Consider the following 6,000-nt stretch of genomic DNA (forward strand, 5'->3'; position numbering starts at 1 on the left):
TGAGATGCAGATGGAGGCCTGAGAGCCCCCCCTCGATAGCCTAAAATCCAACACACAGACTGAAACATACACGCATTTTCACACACATTCATGGAATGTTTGTGTTGACTTTTCTATCTTTGTCACTCTCTTGTTCATCCTCCTCACATTTCCAGTCTCTCTCTCTCTCACACATACACACACACACACACACATACACACACAGAGGGTGCTTTAAGCCTTTAAGCCTACCCCTTGCTTTTCTCCCTGCTGCAACTTCTAATGTGTTCACCCCCTCCCACCGCCACTACTACCCCCCTAAAAAATCATTCATTATTTCTTTTATATCTCCTTCTCACTTCCAAAGCCCATTTTTCTCAGCTGGTGCCTAGTGTGTGGTATTAGGCTATGTGTAAAATAAATGATGTCTGTAGCCGTAGGGGTATGGTTCTGCCTCCCCCAGAAAACTACCTAACGTCCAAGGAACATTAAACACCCAGATCCTCGTTTAGCGAATAAATAACCATTCATTTGAATGGCTTTGTCTGTGTGTGAGCACCGGACTTTCTGTGCATATTTTACCAGCACTGTGCCTACATGCTGTGTATCGGGAGCGAGAGAGAGTGAGAAAGAGAGAGAAAGAGAGAGAGCGAGAGAGAGGGCCCATTAGAGACTTAATATAGAATAAATGGCCAGGGGCCTCTGTGTCGCCAGCGGACCCTCCAACTCCACAGCGTCATGGTGGGTTACTAATGACCTGAGATCGGGCTCCAAAATGAACTCCTTATATGCATGTCATTTGCAGTGTGTATATATTTATATATTATTTTTTAATTGTGTTTGAAAAGAGAGTAAAACGGTATGAGAGTGTCATTTATTGAAGGGGCTTAGGGAAGTTCTGCCTTAAATGATTCTTTCCAGAAAACTAAATAAATTAGATTCAATTAGTCTTTAATGGTTTATGTGTTATGTGTTTGTTAAAGTGTGTTTTTGTCTGTCTGTGTGTGTGTGTGTGTGTGTGTGTGTTTGATAGCAGTTAAAGAGGACAGAGTTAAATTTTGGGTAAAAAAATCTGGCTGTGATTGCCTAGTTAGCAGAAGAAAAAGCATCAGTATGTTTGGTGTAACGATATGGACACATCGTATAGACTGACTAATGTATTTCCGTATACTGTACAAACATACATTAGTCAGTCTGTGTGCTCCTCTATTATGGAAGAGAACATTGGGAATGAATGGAGTTTCATTCTTTCAGAATTCACAGCGCCTGTCTGGATGTTTCTGTGTCATTTGCATCTACTCATCAATGTGCACTACATTTGAAACCGTAAGGTCAAAAATCTCTATCAGTTTCTCAAACAATATATCAATTGGCTACTACGACTACTACTTTTGTGCTGTAGTTTGGCAACTACAGCACAAAATACTGATAAAGAATTATCATTTTAAAAAAGTTTCCCATGATGGTGCACATCAGCTACAATTATATAAATTTGTCTATGAGGCTACGTGATGCTTTTTTTGTAATTCAGCCACAGCTGTTTTGAAGGTGTCACATTGCATATAATAGGCTCAGTGGAGATAAATATGTGAAATCAGTATGTTACATATTTGCCATGCAACCTTGTGCTTTGCTTTATTTCATGTAAATATTGTTTCTGTCAATGTGCCAATAATAATGAGACTTTTTCGGTCAGCGTGTTTGTTGTTTAGTTCACACTGCACATACTTGCCCTTGCTACAGTTGCAGCTATTACTGAGCGTGTTCTCTTATTGCTGCAGTCCATGCATGTTGTAACTACTATCTACTTCTTACTGTGTGCAGTATTTACAACGCATGTAAAAGATGTAACTGATGTAAGTGCATACGTCTCACAATTACCAGCTTAACTCTCTGAATCTTAGTGAGTGACATAAAGCAAACAACTCATGATTTATCCGCTCCAAATATGTCCGCATTAAAAGCACAGATTGTAATTTCTACTGTAGTCTCACAAACAACCTATGCAAACTATGAGCTTCAGCTGACATTTGGTAAAGTCAGTAAATAAATACACCAGCCGTACTTTATGATTGACACTATAAGAAGTCCCCATGAGTGGTCATATATCCTTTGAAGTGTGTGTGTTCTGTTTAAAGGGGAACTTAAGGGAAGAATAAAGGTAAATTCTACTTTTAAATGAATACATTTTGTTTTTATTTTTAACAGTGTTTTGTAAAAAAAATTAAATAAAAAGAAAATCCCTGATAGGTTAGATTTTTGCTTAGATTTCTTTGGCTATAGGTATTTAAAGTTCACAACTTACACAAGAAACATAAGTACTTTGTAAAATCGCCTTTATAATCATTTCTAGTTATTGTTTACATGTACTTTTGTGTGGTAGTTTATTTTTGTCTTATGACAAAAGCATATTGTGTCTTATACATAATTTTCTATATTTGCAGTGTTTATCGGTATATCTCACTGTAGAAAAGTATTCAACCCACACAGTTTGGTATTTACATTTATGATGTCAAGCCAACTGGAACCATATATTTTTTTAAGTCACCAATTTGTCCCTGTGTGCGCTAGAACACTACATTGTGTAATGGACTGGTAGCCACACTGTGTCAGCTAGCAGAAGAGCCACCACAGGAGCCAATAGGGGTCAAGTGTCTGGCTCAAGGGCACACAGTCATTTTGTAGCAATACCTGTAGATGTGAAATATATGACAGTAGCTAAGTGGATACAAGGTAATAGAGTAGTTGTGAGGCTTTTCTTGCTCGTATGAAATGTTTTCTGTAACACATGAAGCTCGAATTAATAAACACACGAACACACTAAAAACACATTATTCACATATCCATGCTAGTGAGTGTGTGTTTGTGTATCAGAATTATTCATGGCTCACTAATTAACACTGGCAGATGAAGCAATGGTCGGATAAAGAGTTGTCACGCTGTGGAGTTGATGAACTGTGGGAAGGACAGGAGCCCACAGCAGCACACATACGTACACACAGCCGTGAATATGTGAATAATGTGTTAATATGGATATCTAAATGATACAAGATGTTTTTAGAGTTTTCTATCTTTTGCAAGCTATTTCCACTCTTGAGACTGTAGAGAGATGAAAGGTAGGAAAGTAATAAAGTTTAGCATTTTGTTTTGAGCTTGAAATCTCATATGAACACAAGCTAATCCAGTGTTCCACCAGCACATCCAAATGATTCGTAAAGTTTGTTTTTGCTGTGTGGTGAATAAAATCAATAATTTTTTGTTTGTATGTTTGTGGATGTGTACATCTGAGTATCTACGTATAGGATAATGCATCTGCATTATCTTAACATTATTTTTGGAGGTTGATTACTATTTTTCCGTTTTCATTGCTGTTATGTTTTATGTTGTTTATTTGTTTGTTCTGTTCTTTATTTGCATGTGTGTATGTGTCCATGTCTCCATCTGATGTATGCTTTAGGTTTCATTTTGGCGACGTTGATTGTCTCTAATGTGTTGTTTGTTCACAGTCCTCCGGCCCTTCTGTTTGTTTATGCGGGGCCAGTTTTGCCCTACACCACTTGCACAAATAATTATGCTCGCTAATGAAGGGGCCCGCAGCCATGGCACTCGGTAAATGCCTTTCTGACGAGAGGCTGTAGGAGACAGCAGGTGCAGGGTGGGCCTCCCAGGGACTAAGATTGAAGACCAGGAAGTCTGGTTGCCCTGCCTCTCCATCCCTCTGTCTTTCTATTCCTTTCTGACTTCCTGGTTCTTTCTGCTGTGACCACTTCAGTTTTGGGGAGATTCAAGTCTTCTGATTCTAAATCTACATGCATAAACATAATATCCTATTTACAGTAGCATGAGATTTGCGGGTGCCATCAGGACACTAAAGCACACATACAAATTTCCTAATTCTGTTCAGTGTTGTTTTTCTTGTAGCACTTGATATGGGAATACATTTAGAGTAATGTACACTGGTAAAGATTAAACAAAGATAAATCATTTTGATCTGCTCTGTGAAAATATTTTGCTAGAACTTTGTTTGACTGTAACACACATAATATGAATTGTTTCATATGTTTATTTAAACAGGTTTGGAAAACTGCTGCACAAGACAGTCATTATAATCTATCTTAAGTAACTTGCGCTGATGTTTCTTCCTCATCATCATCCCTTCTGAATCTCTCATTCTTTCTCTTCCCCCATTTTCATTCTCCCCCTGTGGCTTCCTCGGGCTTTCAGGGCAAACAAATAAACAAAACAAAACATTTATAGACTCAGTGCTTGCATCTTGGCCCCCAAATCCCTGCACTTAGAGCTGAGTGAATGAAGCATGCCGAGAAGGCCCATGTGAGAAAGACAGACAGAAAGACATTTGGGCTTCTTTCTCTGCAAACTTTTACCCCCCCCTTCCCTCTCTCCAAAAACTTCATAAGCAGTAATACTCTTGTGTACGTGTGTGTGTATGTAAGCGTGTGTGTGCGCATGAGTGTGATCGTAGGACTGTTGGTTTGTGAGTACATTCATGTGTGAGTTTGGCTGTGCATGTGCGTGTGGTAAGTGGTATATGTTGCGCATGTGTGCGTGTATTTGCATGTGTGTGTTTGAGCAGGGTGGTGTCAGCTCGCTCCTTGCCACCCCATTTGCTGTAGCTGTACCGCTGTGATCACAGACAGATGTATAAATCAAACCTCGCTTGATGGATTCATCAGGGTGGCGAAACGATCGCCTGAGAAGAACTCGCAACTCTCTTAGCGTTCTGTGTTCTGACGGAAAGGGTATGCAAAGAGCCTAAATGGATGAACGCTTGATTAATTCTTTGCCAGAGATGTTGGCGACAGCAGGAAATGTGTTTTTGCTTTGACTGTGTTTGCACGGGAATTTGCGCGCGCGGGGCGTGAGTTATGAGGCCTGAGTTTTGTACCTAAGGCTATTGTGCATAATGATGGCAGGTTGGGAGAACTGCAAGCAGCCGCTAAAGACTTGCTACCTGTGGAGCAAAGACAACCAAAGAGAGAGGGTGTGTGTGTGTGTGTGTGTGTGTGTGTCTGTGTGTATTGGAGCTTAGTGTGGGAGAAAGATATAAAGCTGCAACATATGTGAGAGCAAGAGATGAAGAAGCAAAATGTGACATGGAAACAGAGAGACACAGGTATGGGAAGGATTGGAAACAAATGATATATATATATGGAGAAGAGTTGGATAAAGGAAACATAAAGGCAAGGATGCCGTTAGAACAAAAACAACAGATGCAACACACAAAGTTAGATTCAATGGACAATAATTCCCCTTTGGTGCACATGTTCTCTGTATGACATGAGACACTGAACATGGGTTCAACCTGCTTTTGACCATTCACACCATCGGTCACTGTTAAAAACCTGGTAATTCCACAAAGTTCTTTTAGATTTTTCTGTCACTTTTCTGTCATTAAAAGTGGCCTATGAAAGGTTGCAGTTATCAGAAATCTTTTGCTGAGGGTTAGAAGAATGTCTGCAAGAGGAGAGAAACTTCTTTTCACATTAGTTTTGCTTCTGTCATAGTTGTCTTATTACCACACCTCAGGACCACCAAAGTTCCTTAATGGACAGCCTATGATTAAAAAAACAAACAAAGCCAGGTTAGATAGTTTATGTTGACACTATCAGGACTAACAGATTATTTTTCCTTCAGCCACAGGTGTAAAACCTTAATATATGGCTAAAGGTTTTTAGTGTTTTAAGTGTTACTTTACCCATACTTATATGTATTACTGCGCAGTGTTGCACATTTTTTATATATTTTAATATTTCTTTTATTATGATTTTGTTGCTTTTTCTGTTTTCTGTGATTTATGTTGAACACTCTGAACACTTCAAAAAGATTGTTTTTCCTTCAAAGTTTGTGTTTTATAGTTTGTGAGTACATTTACATTTACTCATTTGGCAGACGCTTTTATCCAAAGCGACTTACATTTGAGGAACAACATACAAGCATCAACAGAGCATCAAATACAGATCTACAACTGACAATACATACTAGTAAAAGCAGCAATAAATA

General features: G+C 38.9%; 1 protein-coding gene across 4 annotated transcripts in view; it reads left to right on the top strand.

Annotated features, from left to right (window-relative positions):
- The window catches only part of LOC123960614 (protein prune homolog 2-like), a 39,975-nt gene that overhangs the window by 11,015 nt on the left and 22,960 nt on the right, over nucleotides 1–6,000 (top strand). The gene's annotated exons all lie outside the window — the stretch shown is intronic.

Source organism: Micropterus dolomieu, linkage group LG21, assembly GCF_021292245.1.
Source record: "Micropterus dolomieu isolate WLL.071019.BEF.003 ecotype Adirondacks linkage group LG21, ASM2129224v1, whole genome shotgun sequence".
NCBI classification, from domain to species: Eukaryota; Metazoa; Chordata; class Actinopteri; order Centrarchiformes; family Centrarchidae; genus Micropterus; species Micropterus dolomieu.